The sequence below is a fragment of the Lineus longissimus genome, chromosome 4 (assembly GCF_910592395.1).
Source record: "Lineus longissimus chromosome 4, tnLinLong1.2, whole genome shotgun sequence".
NCBI classification, from domain to species: Eukaryota; Metazoa; Nemertea; class Pilidiophora; order Heteronemertea; family Lineidae; genus Lineus; species Lineus longissimus.
This window is the reverse complement of record NC_088311.1, coordinates 22676575-22697091: the sequence shown is the minus strand read 5'-3', so window position 1 is coordinate 22697091 and position 20517 is coordinate 22676575. Positions and strand designations below refer to the sequence as shown.

The following is a 20517-nucleotide window of genomic DNA, read 5'->3' as shown; positions in this document are numbered from 1 at the left end:
GAAGGCCTCTGTCAGCAATAAATAATAATCAAGCAGGGGCTGTTTCAACCCGCGAACACTAAATTTCAGTATAGCGTCTGTGGAAACTTATAATTGAGTACATCATCATCTGCCCAGGAAAATTCATCACCATGATTTTGTCCCTTTAAACTTTAGGTTATTTGAATTCCGTAGCCATGGAGCAGCAACGGCGATTAACGGGATTGCTTGAACGACTCTGGTAGCAGCATTATTTTCTGGAAAAACTCTTTGCTACATATAGCGTTCATTATTCAAGATGACCACAACCGCCTGGTGGGAAGATACATGAATTAGTTATATGTTTTGCCGAATGATCTCCCATGAATGCTATGTAACGCGGACGCCGCCAACCCCCCCAAAACAGTCATACATTAAAGGTATAACATCCCCTGGTATAAACTGAGCATTTAACGAAGATAGGTTTATGTAATATGAAAAATGAAAAAAAAGAAGTTTTTCAAAGAAACGTTCATTGAACACTCTGGCACATTAGAAATATTTTACTGAGAAGCCGAGAATGCCTCTGTGTCGGCCTATGGTGACAGTTGTTGTGATTAAGAACATGTACATTGGTACAGACCCATTTAAAAATATCGCCTTTTCATTGATGTTCATTTCCGTATTTAGTTATGCGTTTCTTTTTTTTTCTTTCTTTCGAGATGCATCAAAGCAAGACATTACTTGCTCAATGGGTAACACTGCTGCCGTAGGATGCCATGTCTACGAATATCCTCGTCAAGTGTTTACTTCTGCAGTGTACATTCTTGCCTAATGGCTTCAGAAGCAAACAGATAAAACCCAATAACACGTGCAAGCATGAAGCAAATATGTAATCCCCTCCGTGTCATTAAACGCTACCGGGCATCATTAATCCCTGGTCTACATTCAGCTAGAGTCATCTCGTATTCATAAACCCATGTTTGGCGGTGCGTGGGCCATACATTTATCACTCCCGTGATATTATCGCACTCATGATTAATTCATATCTTTGCCATGCTGTAATAAAGATGGAAGCATTCGCAACGATCGTTGCTGGCGAATGTGCGGCTGGCGTGAAACGATCAAGGAAATACCGAATCGTCCAGTCTTCCTTCATGGTATACAGATACGCTTGTTTCTGAAAAGAAAACATGTTTTCCACGCGATTATTAAGCCAAACACTTCCATACAAATGAAGTCTACATGAAGGAACAAAGCTCCATACATGTATATCCTCTACGACGGCCATCTTGAACCATGCTAGCTTTCCATTAGGATTTCCAGTTCCCCTTGTACGTGTAAATTAGTAACCCACGTTGAAAAACTGTCAAAAGACGTCTTCCGTCTCGCGATAAGGTAAGAGCGAGAATATTTTTCGATTATAATAACCCCCGCTTTACATTGTAAGCAAATGTTGTCAATTGAATATTTGGCAACGTGCAGCAACAATGGACGTTTTTTGGAAAATCCTTTTAAGAAATCGACTCCTTGAATAGACATATGGAGCTTATACAGCCGTAACAAAGATAAATTATTGTTTTCCTTGTTTAACGCAGAAAACCTTCGACATCAATACATATTTCCTTTCATGGCTACTGACTTTGGGCAAAGGGTTCTTCGTCTCAGTCGTTATGAGGGCTATTGCGCCGTCAGCATCTTGCGAAAGGAATGGTAAACCCGTCTTCTGAACTGGCATCGGCAAGGCAATGAACTCTTTGTAAAGTCCAAGTTTGGCAAGGCACAATAATACTGAGTCTTTGTAATTTTAAAGGGCTTTTTCCTCCATGAAAATAATATCTTCTCCTGATAAAGATGTCATGTACCATATTTTGCCTGCTTCGGACAATACTTTGTGTCATGTACAATTACATAATATACCAGGACATCTACTTTGTTGTTAAATGTTCGATGTTTGCTCAGTTGAGAAATCCTTTTTGCGAGTTTTGTTTTTGAATAATCCGTGATAATTTGGCTGTTTACAGCACTTTAGATGTACAGTGTAATTGATTATGAGGAGAACAGCCGTCAAATTCAGGATAGAATGTGAACTTGCTTATGATGGCATGCAGGTTTACTGAGGGACGGCCGACTACCGTGAATGTGTAGCTTCTGAAAATATCAAAGTATAAGCTCTCATGTTCTGAAATAGTTGTCCTAATACCGCGAATACCAGATCGGAATAAAAACAAGGCGAAACAGAAGCTATAAAATATCAGTGGAAGTCGTCATTACATTACAAACACGTTTTTATGTTGCCAGACGATTTGTACAGCGTGAATATTATGCCGTTGGGGGATATATAGCCGCGCATTAGTCGGAATATATCCCTTTGGGGAGAAGTAACCAGAGATGAATCGATAGCAGTGAAAGTGACTTGCAAGCGAGGCTATCCCTAAGGTTGCTATAAAGTTATAGAAATGTCGAAAATGGTATACAATTTGGTGTTCAGAAGTTTGTGGTCCATTGCAGACCCACTATCGAAATTATGGCAACGCGTTTTCTTTCTGAAGAATGAAAGAGTAGGCCTCCCCAAATTTGTTATCTAATCTTATGCCAAGTTAAGTGCTCCAGCCCCCCCCCTCCCCCACACACACACGCATAAATATGAAGATCCCAGACCCCAGGATCCCGTAACACCTAGCAGCATCCAATATCTCACAGACTCCCCATGTAACCATCGATGGGTTAAAGAAAGGGTTATTAGTCTTGAGACAGCGTTCTTTGTCTCTTGTCTTATTAGAGATAATAAGCATGAGAACGATACTGCGAGCGGGGAGACCGATAAGAGAAATTAAACGAGATTCATTTATACGGTCTTCATTAGGAGTTACCATGCGAACAGGAGCCGGATGAAGAGCGGCCGCGGCAGCTTGAAGGGGACGCACAATTTTTATTAACTTCTACTGAGGATCGAGTCGAATCTTTTGGTCAAGTTTGTGGTCCTTTTTGGGGTCAGTGTGAATTTCATTTGATTCGTTGCATCCATTTTAAGATGATAAGTAATGTTGATGCACACAAAATCTGTTTCGTGGATGCCTCGTGCTTATCATATACATTTTACACGCAGAGAAGTGTAATTAGTGCATTTTTATGAAAACATCAACGAATCGAACAATCTGTGGTATATCTGTGGCACATGTATATATTTGAGGAGATTACGCTCGTCAGAAAATCAACTCCAATCTGAGTAGTATTTGATATCAAATATTCAAAACGCATATTTACAGGAAAATATCGATTTTCGGATGCGCTCCCTTCTGGAGCCTCGCTCAATCATGCAGGTGTCCGCCATTAAGTCACTCTGAAGAGACAATTATGGACATTCTTTGAGCTTCAGTCAGAAGTCATGATTGCTCGGCGATGACGTTATGAGGGTTTCCCAGCCGAGTAAGATGGCTTCTCTTCCGCTCGATATGATCGCCTTTCTTTCGATCGATGCTGAAGCCATAGCTTGAGGCTGGGGAGACTTTCATCATCTTCGATACGGTGGGTTCTGCTTTGTTGTCGTCCGGGTGCAACATTCCCTGTCACTCGTGTTGATTTCGACGCCGTGGTCTTACCCTGCGAAACGTAACGCCGTGAAGTAGCAACTGTGGTTGACAAAGATGGAAGCCGTGTTATCGATGGGGAAAGTGCGTGACCAGAATTGTATAATTTGCACACACAGTAATCATGCCAATTTGAAACACAGCCTTGTCACGAGATTACGGTGCCATCAGAGATGACCCCATCCGTCTTTGGTGTCATCCGCGACAAGGGATTTCGTGTTCTCTCACTTTTGAGCAACGGGCGATGGTCGGCTGGGGAATTCGGAATGTGAGCTTAGCCGTATACACTCCAGTCGCCCTTGCTGGTGTGGGTAGGCCTACTCAAACAGGGGCGTAAACGTAAAGTGAGAGCCCAAAATTTCAATTTTTCTGGGATTCTATATTCCCAATTACTGTATTTAAAAAAATGGAAGCAACGTTGTTGAGGGCGAAGGTGCGTGACTGGAATCAAATAGTTTGCGCCATGCCAATTTAAAACATGGCCCTGCAACGGCAATGACGGGTGTAATCATGAAAGAATATTCCTTCATGGTGTATCCATGACAGTAGATGTCATATTTTCTCACTTTGAGGAAAATAGGTAATGCTCGGACGGGGAATTTGCAAGGTGACACAAGTCAATATCTTTTGTTGCTGTAGAGGAAAGGGTGTTATTTCGATCTTCCGGGGGTTTATGTCCTCTTATCATTTATAGTGTATAAAAGCGATGGGAAGCCATTGTCACAAGTAGAAATCCGGGTGGTCCCCATTCTGTTGCCATTTGCTTAGACTACATAATATCATCTGTGTTACTTTCTTGCTCACAGCATCAGTATGTGTAATAATCGTTGAATCAAGTCCCAGGGGGTTTAATATGGTGCCGGCTGGGAGAACATCTTCACTATCACTCAATGCAATGGTTATATGTCGCGTAATGATATTCATATGAGATTATCATGGATATCAACAATGACTCAGGCATCCTTTGAACGACATTAGATTTGACTTCTTCTCAGACAGAGCTATACAAACACAGTGCATGGTCTCGGGGAGGCGATCCGACATATCGCGCGCCTTGGCCCCTGTTATACGCCCAAGCAGAAAGAGGCAACAAGGTTCATGTAGGCTTATCGGTCAATTCTTAACATGTACATGTACATGTAACTGTCGATAGCCAGTTAATCTCTATTATAGTGACATTGGCTTTTATACAAAGTCTGCATCATCAATTCAGGTCTATTAAACAAATTACTCCAATGGGTTTTTGGTCTGATGCAGAGACAGAAAGAGTCACACGATAAGTCTTGGTGAAAAAATACCATTTTCTCCCGATGGGGTATGCCGTAAGCTCGTGATGTGAACAACGAGATACACTGAGACTAGTTTATTACAGGTACTCATGACCGAAAAACAGATGATCGTCACCACGGACGCTGATTGAAAGGTTTCATCAACTACCCGGATTAAACATGCACACAGCCGCCTCGTTAGCGCAGTAGGCAGCGCGTCAGTCTCATAATCTGAAGGTCGTGAGTTCGATCCTCACACGGGGCAAGTTCCCAATTGCGGCTTTATCTTTTGTACTGTGAACACTACTTTAAAGCTTGTATGCAATAGTCAACAGGAGAAATCCTTCGATCATTCGGTGATGATGATGATGATGATGAATATAAAGCGATATCAAAAAAATAAATTTTATCTTTTTTATCAATTATTATGTAGAGAAAGACGGTGATCCGCATCGTAAGAAGGCTGCCGAAGAGGTTTTACACGTACTGAAAATGAAACCTATACCACCTTCAATGATAGGTTTATTTTCAGCCTGATTCAGCAAGTCGGAGTTTTTTGGTCTGATGCAGAGACAGAAAGAGTCATATGATAAGTCTTGGTGAAAAAATACCATTTTCTCCCGATGGGGTATGCCGTAAGCTCGTGATGTGAACAACGAGATACACTGAGACTAGTTTATTACAGGTACTCATGACCGAAAAACAGATGATCGTCACCACGGACGCTGATTGAAAGGTTTCATGAACTACCCGGATTAAACATGAACACAGCCGCCTCGTTAGCGCAGTAGGCAGCGCGTCAGTCTCATAATCTGAAGGTCGTGAGTTCGATCCTCACACGGGGCAAGTTCCCAATTGCGGCTTTATCTTTTCGTACTGTGAACACTACTTTAAAGCTTGTATGCAATAGTCAACAGGAGAAATCCTTCGATCATTCGGTGATGATGATGATGATGATGAATATAAAGCGATATCAAAAAATAAATTTTATCTTTTTTATCAATTATTATGTAGAGAAAGACGGTGATCCGCATCGTAAGAAGGCTGCCGAAGAGGTTTTACACGTACTGAAAATGAAACCTATACCACCTTCAATGATAGGTTTATTTTCAGCCTGATTCAGCAAGTCGAGGTTTTTTGGTCTGATGCAGAGACAGAAAGAGTCACATGATAAGTCTTGGTGAAAAAATACCATTTTCTCCCGATGGGGTATGCCGTAAGCTCGTGATGTGAACAACGAGATACACTGAGACTAGTTCATTACAGGTACTCATGACCGAAAAACAGATGATCGTCACCACGGACGCTGATTGAAAGGTTTCATCAACTACCCGGATTTAACATGCACACAGCCGCCTCGTTAGCGCAGTAGGCAGCGCGTCAGTCTCATAATCTGAAGGTCGTGAGTTCGATCCTCACACGGGGCAAGTTCCCAATTGCGGCTTTATCTTTTTGTTCTGTGAACACTACTTTAAAGCTTGTGTGCAATAGTCAACAGGAGAAATCCTTCGATCATTCGGTGATGATGATGATGATGATGAATATAAAGCGATATCAAAAAATAAATTTTATCTATTTTATCAATTATTATGTAGAGAAAGACGGTGATCCGCATCGTAAGAAGGCTGCCGAAGAGGTTTTACACGTACTGAAAATTAAACCTATACCACCTTCAATGATAGGTTTATTTTCAGCCTGATTCAGCAAGTCGAGGTTTTTTGGTCTGATGCAGAGACAGAAAGAGTCACATGATAAGTCTTGGTGAAAAATACCATTTTCTCCCGATGGGGTATGCCGTAAGCTCGTGATGTGAACAACGAGATACACTGAGACTAGTTTATTACAGGTACTCATGACCGAAAAACAGATGATCGTCACCACGGACGCTGATTGAAAGGTTTCATCAACTACCCGGATTAAACATGCACACAGCCGCCTCGTTAGCGCAGTAGGCAGCGCGTCAGTCTCATAATCTGAAGGTCGTGAGTTCGATCCTCACACGGGGCAATTTCCCAATTGCGGCTTTATCTTTTTGTTCTGTGAACACTACTTTAAAGCTTGTGTGCAATAGTCAACAGGAGAAATCCTTCGATCATTCGGTGATGATGATGATGATGATGAATATAAAGCGATATCAAAAAATAAATTTTATCTATTTTATCAATTATTATGTAGAGAAAGACGGTGATCCGCATCGTAAGAAGGCTGCCGAAGAGGTTTTACACGTACTGAAAATGAAACCTATACCACCTTCAATGATAGGTTTATTTTCAGCCTGATTCAGCAAGTCGAGCTTATGGCACAACCCATTGTCAAACAAGACACTGACTGACATCAAATAAGTGAGAAAGACAGAATATCGGATGATCCATGCCGATCCCTCAGACAGAAGATTAACCAAGATGAAACAAATCGTGATTATTTCAAGCCACTTTTCCCTTGCGTTTCCTCGGTTTCTCATCTCACGTTAATATAATTGGAAATGATTTCGGTTGCTAAGGCAACCTTGCCAATCTCCCTGGTGTATCTTGGAAGTCAAACGTCAGAGATGTGCTATACTCTTGTTTGTTTGCGCAAGGGAGTTTCTTGGTTTTATTGCCATGTTTTATGACATGTACATGTCCATCTTTTGTAAATATGTCTAGTGTGATGATTCCGCCGCGCATGTCAGGATTCCATCTTGACATACGATGTTGTAACTTCGCAACACCCTTGGTACTTTCCCAATGGCCAATTACGATGGCCTGATATTTCACATGAATCACTGACACCTTCCTCATATCCCTGGTGCCAATGGCAGAGCAATCGAAAGGCCACATCCAAGTCAGTGAAAACCGCAAGTTGTTGATAGTCAACAACGAAATCAGTACGAGAGTCAGGTGAATAAACTCTATCGGCTACCAAGGGTGGTGGTACGTTACAGCAAATGCATCAGCAGAAGAAGAAGATGCTGATGATGAAGAAGAAAAAAGAGAAGAAGGAGAAGAGGAAGGGGAATGAGCTTTTGTTACCTAGAACTCGTAATTTTCGTAGGGAAAAACAATTGTAAAGGAAGACGGCAGGCAGACTATGGCCTATTTGGCTCCTGCCTACCGTCTTCCTTACACGATGTCTCCGAAAGGGGTCTTTCCTATCTCACATCAAAACTATTCACGATTGTAGTAGAAATATGATTAGTATAGCTGAATCGAACACAACCCTGGCCCACACTAGTCACCTCAGGACTGCTAAGTGGACTCTATAGCCCCTCCATGAAAATGAGTTATGGCACATTGTCGTATAATGCTAATATAACTGTTCTTATCTTTCAGGAAATTAAATTTTTCGTCGCCAACATCTGTCATCTCTGAGTTTGACCATACAGTTTAAACATTGTTTCTCTAAGTGTCATATCAACACTCACTGGTGGTTATTGGTTAAGGGAGCACAAGCATTGTCGCAACACTTATGAAGAATAAATGCTTTTCCTCCGATCATGGCGGGTCAAGTAACTATCTATATTCTTGGGCTACAATAGCTCCAACCACTAAAAGAGATGTAATGGTATTAGCTATTCGCTTGAGTCATCCGTGTATTATATTGGGGAGTGGTAATGCTATGAATATCATTAGTGAATGCTTACTCGTGCAATGTCATATGAGGAACATACGTGTATTTCCTTCTTTTTATTTCTGACATCTCTCTTTCCCAATCTGAAAGCCGTATCCTCGTCGTTGTTGTACCAGGGGAAAAGCGCTCGAACTGGATGATGCTGAGCCGCAGTGTAATACCCAAGAGGGCAGCCATCGTCGGAGGTTGACAAATTGTATCTGTCAGGTTAAAAGCCCGGCTGTTCGCCGGAATAATGTGATGGAGGATTCATCGGAACTCGTACAAGACTCTCATTATAGGAATGTTTCTCTGGCCCTTACTGCCAGATCACTCGAACCACGCATCAACAACTCCAGGACAAGATACTGAAACTTTATTCCAACGCGGCTCTAGTTAGGGTAGCAATAGAAATTTTAATCCTCTAATCCCATATCAAAATATCGTCGTTATCTCAAGCCACGAAATTAATTAGGCATGAAATCATTACAATTGTCCCGAGGACAATGCGGCATTACCTTGCGGACAATAGTGGATATGTTGTCGAGATTCTTGGTCAAAGTCCTTCAATAATGAGACACTTGCATGTGTCAGAGATGCTGTTTAAAATCCGTACCGAAAATAGCGCAGCTCATATCAAATCTCGCGCAGATTTTCAGTGGAAGTGATCTGTGATATGGAAGATATGACTGTTTGGGATGAGTGAGACTTGGATGCGCGTGATGTCGGGACGATTAAAGGCGCCATGGTTACTCTTGCCGCCATGACAGCTTGGATGAATAACAAATGACCACCGCGCGCATTAGATACATGATAATTAAACCGAGAAAGACAATCTGAATGGCCTGTATCAAAATACTCAAGATTATCGGCTGCGCCTGCCGATTGTATTTGAGACGTGCTGAAACAATGGCATTCTTTTCTGAGACAATCCCAAAACAAAACCAATGCCTTCGCAAATTTGAGGCCCTGATTTAATTAATCCTGATCCACGTGCGGAGGGCGGTGGTCGTCGTTGGACGTAACGCAGCCTTGGAACACCTGTGTGCCCGGAGGAAGCCCGTGCCTCGCCTCACCCCGCATGGAGATCACGTATCACGGCCATGTCGGCCCGTGACAGTCAGGTTATTCTTGGCGGAGTCGCCGTCCCCAGTTTAATCAAGACGGATGGGAACGAAGCTAATCAAGCAAAAACCGAGGTGTTGCCATGCATATTGGCAATCTGCTGAGAGAGGATATCTACGTTAGGATCACAGTCAGATCGTCTTCGTGATGTTTATCATAAATGATTGAAAAATGAAATTTGCTCTGTGGCAAAATCAGGTTTGCGTTCATTTTGATGTGGTTGCCGACAAATCGATTTGTCGATCCGAGGAGGTTGGACCACAACCATGAAAATACGCCTCGCGCAATCAGGTAGCCGACAAAATGTGCCGCTCCTTAACTGATGTTCGAAATCTTGGTATCACTGACCTACATGTAGAAAACATACTGTAAGCCGTCAAAATTCACGCCACTTTGTTTTTTGCGACTAGCGAATTTCTTGAAAAAAAGACCATAACGTGTTTTCTTTGCCCTTGCCAATTGATCGATCTCCACGAACGCTGTTTCGTGGAGTCGATCTTATCAAGATTTGCCCTCATAACCCTTTGATAAGGCAGCAGAACATGTTGTTAATAAGACCATTTACTGGCCATCAATGGCGTGTGACGTACCATTGTTATTGCAGGTGTATACATATTCAATTATAAGGGAAATTATCGTTGGCTTGTTAACTCTTTTGTATACATTATGAACTTTATGTGGAAGCTGAACACAAGATCAAATAATTGACGTAACCCCTTCTTCTACGGCGCTTAAATTATTACAAAATGTGTTACATCACAAGCGTAACAATCAAACGATTGCAAATCAGCCATCTGCACTATAGCGCGCTTTGGGGATATTTTCCCATGATAGAATACTATATCTTACTATAGAAATCAGGTGTTACATCACGAGCCTAACTAACAACCAATGGCGAATTATCCGGTATTGTTTCTTGGTCAGTCACCAGCGGGTTTCCAGGATATTAACCGCGATAGAATATCATCTCTAACGAAGTAATCAAAGATACCTCGTACCTCTGGTTCAAACATCACTGCAGCACATGGACATGCGTTGAAACTGAAAAGACGGCGTCTGCGGACAAGGTTGACAATGCAGAACAGTTTGGACGATCTTCGCTGTGGCCATTGTTGCCAAGGGCGCGGCGCGTGTTCGGTTGTCATTTCAGGCGCTCCACGTATTTGGCACTTGTTCGACTCGGCACCTGTGCGGATGACTGTGAAAACATTGCTTGCATGATTCCCAGGGGATTTTCAGATGAGCGACACAGCAACGGAAGGTTGACAGTCATTATATTGATACATTAAATATATACACAAGGGACATCATGTAGAGGCACGGTCAGATGGCAACAGTCGCTTTATGTGGAGTATTAGAAATACAGTGACTGCCAAGCTGCCAAGATCAGACAGCCATCCTCCTATATAATAGCAGGCCTTAGGATCGATTCAAATTACTACTGCTGTTGGTGCATGGTTGCGGGAGATGCGACTTTTATGTCGCAGGCAGCTATACACGTATCGAATGATCCCGTGAACACGCGAAAGTGATAGCATGTGATATTCAATTGCACTGTGACACCCCTGCGATATACGGTGCTCTTACCTGATGTCATCTCTGATCAGGGTAAATAGTGCATTTTGGTATTAGGTCTGTCGACGTTGAATCGCGCTTTCCTAACAACATCATTTCCTTTGGGACGCGTACCTAACAACTCCTCGCCAACCATCTGAGAGTGAGATTTCTGCCAACCGTATTACTTAGTCACTCCTAATCAAGTAATAGCGCAGAGGTCAGCTTGCAGTGCCCCGAGGGGATTATAGGAAACAAACAGTCAGCTTCCAACATGTCGCATGAACTTCCAAACAACTCTCTCGGGAAATTTTCCGAGCTGATTCTAGCAAAAATTGCATTAATCAGAAAACTAATCCGAAACTTTCGCATTATGGGATCAAATCAACGCACAGATTCGCACCTGGGTTTCACTTGCGCGGTTGCCATGGGTTACAATCATTTTCACACGGGACACAACGGAAGGTCCCTGTCCCAATCATGGAGTTAGGCCACGTGACTTAATCCGCCATTGTCTCCCGTCATGCATCCGTGAAAATATTTGTCGTCTGTTGTGAGGCGCGTGCGATCACGTGGTGTAAAGGAAATCGATATTGGATTGAAGCATCACGATTCAGATGAAATAGCCCGGAATGAGGTGCAAAGAAAAATATAGCAAAAATCCTCCTTTTGTTGGAAGAAAAAACTGGATCCGTTTTGTTAAAAAAGGCATTGTTATTTTTAGAAGTTAACAGCTTGGGGAAAAAGAGCTTTTTGAAATCCTAGATGGCCGCTGGAAACTGCATTGTTGTTGTTGTTGTGACAGATGTGTATTTTCGGAGTGGCCATCCGTCCTCATCCCATTTGGTTACATCGGTCCTATTCTATACCGATTTCTCTTAGCCTATTCCCACGATTGTAATCTCATGTATTAGCTATGCATATGTATTGAAAATTGATATTGGCCCGAGTGAAGGTGCCACCCTCTGATCAACGTGATAGTATTTAGCATCATCCATACGAATTTCGCTATCCAGATATCAGCTCCGCTGTATCGAAGTCGCCAGTTACCCTCCCACTGACAGAATTAACCAGCTTTTGTAGCTGCTAACGGGCTTTCCCATCTTGACTTTCATTTGCAAACAAGTCGCACCCGCGACATAAGGACACTAAGGGAAATCTGGTGCAAAATACACAATACCCCGACACCTGACTAAATATTTTTGTGAATATGCAGAGTTGAGAGTTCTGACTTGCAACCTGGACTCCAGATAAGCAATCAGTGATAAGTCGCAATGGGTTTTCCACTGGGTCCATATTTCGACTAACATGCGATAGTTCTAACCTCGCTCCGAGCAAACCTTGAAACATTTTTTATTATACAGAACCATGTTCTGGTGACTGAAGGTGACATGTTAGCGAGATTGCTGAACAGACTGGTCCAGTTTGATGGGCGTTGGTAGCCATCTGCCTAAGCCAACCTTAGGGACGGAACACATTTTGTTAATGGACATTACTAATCAACTTTCCTTTTGTTCTCTGTAACGGTCGGGTAGGGGATGAAAGTTTGAAAACATGTCATTTCAGCTGTTATCTTTTGAAAGTTGTGTTGGTGTAAGGGGATTACTGAGCCGTGCTTAAAATATGGGTGGCTATATCACCTGTATGCAGCGTCCTCTTTTGCCAAGTTAAAACCTTCTCTCAATATATTTTTTGAAAGAATACGTTTTCACAATTAGGGGGAATCTTCTACTTTTACACGGGTACTCTAACTACTCCGCATTGGTGCTTCGCCTGTACCAATCTTCTAGGCTTTTACCTGGAAACATGTGTGGTAAGGAATATTGGTGCTGTGGTCGTCTGTGGCAAAACTCTACCCATAAGCTTACATTGCACTTGTACGTGTAATTGTCAGTACTACTTTGTTTACACCCTGTCGTGACAGACCTCCTCATTAACCACAAGGAGCCAAATGTAGCCATATTCTCTGTTAAGATCAACATGGATACTAAACGGGGTAAGAGAATCCTTCAACTGTGATCTTTAACAACACATCCTCCAGCCGGAAAATTCTGAACACGCCTGTCATAATACCGCAAAATAATAATAACGAAGAGGAGAACTACTTGAGGAAAGTTCCCACCAAGAGGTTGTCAGGATGTGATTCATAAGAAGAGATAATATTATTCATCTGGAGACACTCATAGATTAATAATATGATATTCTCGAACATGTTCAAAGGCATTTGGTTGTCATTTGCACCGCCTTGGTAAAGACGCGGCCATGTTCCCTCGGCTTGAGTAACTACGACCCACTGACTGAATAACATTTCTTTTAGATGAGGATGTTGCTGATGGGGTTATTGCCTCCAGATTGTTATTACATCGTTTGATAATGACACATATATCATACAGATACGGGTAAGGCCTTTCCGCCAATGATAGGCCTCAACAACTCAAAGATACAATCATGTTTCGGACATGTCGATTCAGTGGATACCGGTGGTGTAACGGGATTCGCTGTCATCTATGAGTTTCTTCCTAAAACTAGTTTAAAATCGGCAAAACTGCGATTAACGATGAAATCTTTTCACGTGATATGATTGTCAAGAATTTGTCTCGATGAGCTTTCTTGCTGCCAATGAACACAAGACGGTATTTTTGAATCTATTACTCAGTTTGGCAAAACAAACTCCAATTCGACAAAATATTTCAATTTGAGATAAACACCCGACGTGTCAGAAATAAGGTGCAAACCCCAGACAGAAAACAAGGGACTTGGTGAGCATATGGTGCACAAATGGAGACCCTAGGTTCCCTTGCCGTGGGAAAGGTGTGGATTTCGTACAACAACAACAGAAGGTCCTTGCAGATGGGGTGACAGCAGCTGTAGGAGAGCGGGTCCCTCGGTTCCCATCTCACAATGTGCCCAACTAATACACCCATCTGTTCTGTTGGCGCATATTACTCACAGAGCTCCAGCGGGACGCACGTGCGCTGCGCTGACCGCGTTCAATTCACTGCTGCCTGACGTCCACATTGGAAATTCGGTCCCGGAAATAAACATATTTTGAGCGCCGTAAAAATTTGCAGCTTCTCTTTCAGTGCTTCTCTTTGAGTACTTCGATTGTCGCGGGGTCAAAGACGACCACGGTCGGGTATTCATTGGTGATGGCTCGCCGGTTGCTTGACGCGTGGAGGGGCGAAGTTTGAACACCTGACAAACCTCGGGCTAAGAGCGTATCGAGGGCGGACCACACGGTAGCTGTACATTGCCCGTCTTCGAAGCACACCTGAACAAACTACACACAGCGAGCGCGGTCCTGATTAATTATTTTTACAATTTTTGATTAACTTAATAGCGGAGGGTCAATCGTCGCTGCAGCGTCGAGTCTTTCGGTCCCCCGGCTCAATCTCTGCATACACTGCAGATGTCATTGGGATGTTTCAATAGAACTCCGCTATCGGCTTATGTCCCTCTCTCACGCATATGTCTAGGATATCATTGTACGGTTTAAAGTAGAAAATGAACAATGCCACGACCACTTTGTGTGATTATTTTTTTTATAGATCACGGACGTACATTAGACGTCCGTATACAATATTTAGATATTAAACGCAATCTGTCGAAACAAAGGAAATTTTTAAAATCATCTAATGCAATTAACGTTACCATCCGGGCCACCGAATAGCGCCTAGGAGAATGTTGCATGTTGGCCGGAAGAGCTGTGAGCGGACAGATGTAAAGCTCTGCGAGGTCTTCTCGCAAAGGTCTTTAAATTACATATCAACATAAAACTGATACATGTACATGTACATGTACATGCAACTTCTTATTCTGGTTGCATCAGTCGATGTCAGCAGTAGCTTCACGGACCAACATCTCATTTGGTAATGAAGGGAGTTTCAAAATCAATATTTGTCAAGTTTTCATCACAATGCAAATGAAAGCCTTGTTGATAAAAAATTCTACTTCAGGCGAATTTTGTCAAAAAGTGAACATTGTTGTAAAATGTTTGCATAATTGATCATAATTATGACGTTTATGTTAAATCGATTATGAAAACCCGAATGGACATAATGACTACCACTCTATAACGCGGTATCAAATACCCCACAGGATAGCACTTGTCCTTTGAAAACTGTCGCAGCGATCGGGCCGTGGGACACGCCCAAGTTGTTGTTATGCAACAGTTGTGTCTCTGTGGGCCCTTTCCTCTGATAACAACCAGTGTCCTGTTTCACTGGGGAGACGGTTCTCAACCTCTGGCCACATAGAAACGAAATACACGAAACACTATCCTCGCCCCCTCCTTTGTCACGCATTCTTCCCAAGCACATGTCTCTAAATTGGTTCGGGGTTTGAATGGACCATCGTGGCCTTGGTCGTTCAAAACCCGCACGTGGCCGTCAAGATCCATACTGCATGGCAAACCAACAGCATGTAAAGAATTTCAAATTGGAGGGTTTTATTGTTTAATTACAGGCGTTCTTCTCAAATTTGTCAGAAGGCTGACAACGTGGTAAACACAGGGTGGGGAGTGACTCCTTGATCCGTTTCTGGCTTCATAGCTATGCTTTCAAATCTTTTTGACAGGAATGATCGAGTGTTAAGTTCTTCAACCCTTTGTATTTGTTAAGAATCCAGTGTTGCTGACAAACATTTAAAAAAAATTCTTTTAATGTCTTAACAATATTGTTTGGACAATACATAATTTCGAATTTATGACTCTCAAACAACTCTCGGACATATTGACATCTGTGCTCTACCGCTATCACATTTAACGACTAAGCAACATTTGTATTATTCAATATATACGTGTAATCTGTTACTGCGTCACTCCAATTAATTTAATCAAGAAATAACAAAGACTAGTCTTTATTAATTCTTGATTTAATCAGTACAATCTCCGAACAATATAAAGTTAACGGCGTCGTCCTCTGACCTTCGTCGCTAAGGGCTAGGGTTCACCACCAGTGTGGGTTACTGGGTTGAGCGAAACTGTGACTCAGATTATGAAATCACGGAGCTGTCCAGTGTGGGCGTCCTCATTCGTACGGGCGTTGTTACATCTTGTAGCTAGATTATAGGTACCATGATAAAGCATTTCCTACGGGGTCTCCGGTTCCTCCTGCTTGCTTACAATTGCCGAGTATTGTTTGTAGAGCTAATAGTGTACTGTCCTAGTTGACGCTCAGCTCAAACTCTATTTTTAATCACCGGCGGTCAAACCATACTTCTAAATGTATCTTTCATGTAGAATTGCTGCACTCTAGGTTGCCTACGTTATCTATACCAAAGAATAATTAGTACCAAGTATAATATGGCGTAGGCTTGTCCGCCCTTCACAAGTAATGACATCTCATCGAACCGGGATGGCGATGTTGTGGATGCTGGACCTGTTTATTCAAAACAAGTAAGCCACTAACTTGGCTTTTGTAGTAACTTGACCTGACGTTATCTCTTTTGGTTAAGCCCAACGCCAAGTTAAAAACAAATTAAATGTAGTACTTATATATTATGAACGCCAATGCGACTAACTTCTTTTGAATAACTGGTCCTTGTCTCATTTCGAATCTTCGCTTCCTTCAACATCGCCCAATGAGAGAAAAAAATGCAGCTTTTGAATTCAACCAATCGTCGTCAATGCTTTGCTTTGGACTATAAAATAAGGCCAGAACGGTTTTCAGCTGGAAGGTGTTCAGAACACAAAAGGATGGCAGATGTGGACAGTCCTCGCAGGAAAGCAGCAGATTTCTCCTCATAATCAGTTTTCACCACCCTCCATATGCTGCCTTCTGTCGCCATGGCTTTTTCGCAAACTTCATGAGGCAGGGCAACGATCACCCATATGTCGTGCTATTGTTGTTCGAGCGCCCATTGTTTTAATTTCACCTTCGTTGTTAGACGCGTTGTGAAGTTATTTCTATTGTGCGCCGCATTGTTTTGGAGAAAATGGTATTTTGATTGAAAATGTCGTTATTTTCGAAAGTTGGAGTAGCGGTTTACGGGTAGGGGGTCATCAATGTTGACATGCATCAAGGACAGAATGAAGGGTGAAGACGCATATCTATCATGTCCACTAGGCAAAGTACGAGGTTCGTGCTGAATCATTTTCCAAACACTTACAAACGTGTGGCTCCAATCAGCTTCCAATATGAAACAAAATATTAACTTTATCAAAGAGTGCAGCCGGAAAGTCTACGTTCCGACGAGGCCACCCAGATATCTTAACCAACTTGTACCCAATAGGACAAATTAATAAATGTGATATGTACATTTCTTCAATGATTATTTGTTCTCAGCTTCTGGTTTTGATTTTCGTATCTCGATCTTAAACAGTTTCTTTGAAACTTTGATAAAAAGGTTCACCAGTGTGGTCCATTGGAGTCAAAATGCCCATAGGAACTATACGAGATGTATACATGTTGAGAAACCAGAAAGCAATAGTAAATATTCCGAGGGAATATGATTGAGAAAACGTGTCGCCTTTTTGTTTGTCAGCCGGTGTGCAAGGGATAGTAGTCCTAGGGCTGATAGTCCGTGTAACAATAGCCCGCATTGCTAAATGTTTTGGTTAGGGTTAGCGGTACAATAGATCATGCTGCTTAATTGGTCAAATACAATGCTACCGGACTATGACTCCAGGGAGACTATATCCGCTGTCACACCGGTGTAACGGTTTTGGTTGCGCATGCCATTTCAGTGTTTTCATACAATAGACAGCTACAGAGACAATGACTTGTCAATAGAGAAAAAAAAAACGAGTCAATCTGTCTTTCAGCGTTCCACATCTACATGTGAATCCTCACTGTGCACAGGGTGGCACGAAAAAACAGGACAGGCACTCCAACCACCATCAGATACAAGAGCACCAGAACTATGGATGGGGAACAAACATTCCAATATGATCCCGGTTCGGTTCAGGGGCTTCAGCTTCAGAGCCGATTTTGTGGAGCAAAGTCGGGTGTTATTTCGTCACTGATTTCAATTAAAGAACCATTTCACTAGAACTTATTTGGTCGTTTAATTATCAACCAGAGGTCGCTACAGCCACCAAACTACGTGCAGGTATGAGTTTCTCATTTTGATATGAAAATGGTGTTTATTCAGGTGTCAATGTAAAATGGATGGCTTATTACGTGGTTTCCTATCGTAGCCGTCAGAAATTAACTGATTAATGCACAGGTTTTCGAGAATATCGCACAGGAATGTTCTCGCAACTCGGGGCTTGTTGGTATAAGCTTCAAGGTAATTCCGGCAAAGTTTGCATTAGTGCAGAATGTGTTCAGGGTAAACGTTGTTGGCCGGATTGCCGTGTTTGGAAAAGATTTTTACCGGATGCCTGTTGGGATGCGCCAAGATCAGTGATGAAAAAGGAGACAGTGCGAGTCACAAAACCGGGTAGTTGTAAAACAAGAAACACAGAAACGAAACAGAAACACAGAAACGCAGAAACGAAACGCAGAAACGAAAATCAAACGGGTTTTCATAAAAGTTGGAATCAATCGGCACGCCGATACTTTCCTTGCCCAATCCGTTGTTATTGTCGTTTAAAAGTAAAATCTGAGGTTGGTGGGTTGCGGCCAGCCGGAATGCAATAGAGTTGTTGAGGGGATACATGGAGCAACTTGGGGGGGGGGGGGGGGGGGGGGGGGCGGCACGATATGGGTGAAGTCTTTTGAGGTGGTGGTGTAGTACTTTGGTAGGTTCGATTCGATTCCTACAGCATGTTATTTTAAATGAAGGTGCAGTGCAACATCTTGCCTTGTAGTGTTCAATTTACATGAAGTACCAGGATCATCCTACAAATCCCGTCTGATGCAGCACTAAATGCAAGGTACGGTACCAGTACATGGGTGAATCATTTCGACGTTATGTGAGACGTGAGAGACCAATTTTGGCGACTAGAATAGAGTAAAGTGGGGGGGGGGGGGGGCACTAGACTTGGACTTGGAGTAACTCAATCTTGCCTGCCCAGCTGCTGCCTTTAAATAGTCCCTTTAAATATCTGTTTATGTTAATGATGTTGCAGTAGGGAAGTTCAGCCTAGTGTCGTGCACAGGCCATGGAATGTACAAAAGAACAGGACTCGCTATTCGAATGACTATTTTCTATTTACGCCGTGTAGTACATACATGTAGTGTATTGGCACGATCAAGGCCGGATGCTGCCAATCTGCGCACACGTTGATGAGGCTAAAAGGGTATTGGGAAATGAGCATTCCTCCTTCCATTCCGACTGAATACCAGTTTTAGTTACACCCGCGTTCGCGGCAACAACCATGGCAACAAGATGGAGTCTGCAGACCAGAATTCGCCACAAGACTGGTTTCTGCGTTTCGTTTCTGTGTTTCTGTGTTTCTGTTTCGTTTCTGTGTTTCTTGTTTTACAACTACCCCACAAAACCAGCAATGGTAATGCCGTATCGAAGTAATTTTCACTTGTCAACAAATTCATAGTTTCATCGATCTATAAGGCTGCTTCATTAATTCCTGTGAAAAAGACACATAGGCCAAACCGGACCATGAAGTGATACCCGTCGGCCAACTTGGTGAACGCAACCAGCCCTTCACCTATCCACATTCAACATCAAACGACCATGAGCATGGTATCTCCCGTTTCTTGAATATTCAGAGTGGTCTAGGTCGCATTTCGACGTCAAACACATTCTGCAGGTCTGTCCTTTTAACTGGAAAAAAAATGAAATGCACTTAGAAATGATGACAATGCTGTTAGTCGATGTGATGCCAAGGCCATATACGTGTACATGTACGTGACATTGTACACACAATGTTCCCGACGATATTGGTATCATGAACTTTCACATCGTGAAATGATAATGATGCAGCTGCGCATGTTAATAATAAATAAATTGTTTCATGCTGGTGGCATTTCGCTGCATAAAATAGCTAATTGACTCTCTGAATTGGCTCTTATAGGATGTTGAGTCCAATTTCGTATGTTAAGGTATCGTTTAACACAATGGTTTAATAACATAATGAATCATAATTTGAAGCAGTTTTGTACCCGGGTAGGATAGTTTATCTACGGCATTTTACTTGTATACATGTACATTTATTTCTAGATGGATGCATCTTTCACGTAAGGTTTGAATTGAGCCAGGGAACGAATGCACGGACATGACGGAGTCCTGTCAGTTTATAAATATATGCATGTACATCAGAACAGAATATCGCCTGGGGTAACCGCTAGAATCTGCTGACTTGAGTTATACTGAGTACAAATGATTGTATGACCGACGACGCACGAATTATGCAAATGAAAATTTCCCTGACTCCTTCGAAAACTACGGTTTTGGTCTGGTAGGGCACTGGCACGTATGGAAAATGACGGGTGTTGCTTAGACAAATTAGCACAGGACTTAAATATCGGTGTTGTACAAAAAAATAATCACATAAATCAATAAGAAATTACCTTCGAATCGAACACAAT

The 20517-nt window shown here is 42.3% G+C and overlaps 4 non-coding genes across 4 annotated transcripts; all 4 read left to right on the top strand.

The window, feature by feature from the left end:
• The first annotated feature begins 5008 nt into the window (after positions 1–5008).
• Positions 5009–5081, top strand: Trnam-cau (transfer RNA methionine (anticodon CAU)). Its single transcript has one exon. It is a non-coding gene; the product is annotated as a tRNA-Met (tRNA).
• A 508-nt stretch (positions 5082–5589) lies between these two features.
• Trnam-cau (transfer RNA methionine (anticodon CAU)) lies at positions 5590–5662 on the top strand. The gene has a single exon. It is a non-coding gene; the product is annotated as a tRNA-Met (tRNA).
• A 508-nt stretch (positions 5663–6170) lies between these two features.
• Trnam-cau (transfer RNA methionine (anticodon CAU)) lies at positions 6171–6243 on the top strand. Its single transcript has one exon. It is a non-coding gene; the product is annotated as a tRNA-Met (tRNA).
• Positions 6244–6750: 507 nt separating this feature from the next.
• Trnam-cau (transfer RNA methionine (anticodon CAU)) lies at positions 6751–6823 on the top strand. The gene has a single exon. It is a non-coding gene; the product is annotated as a tRNA-Met (tRNA).
• The last annotated feature ends 13694 nt before the right edge of the window (positions 6824–20517 follow it).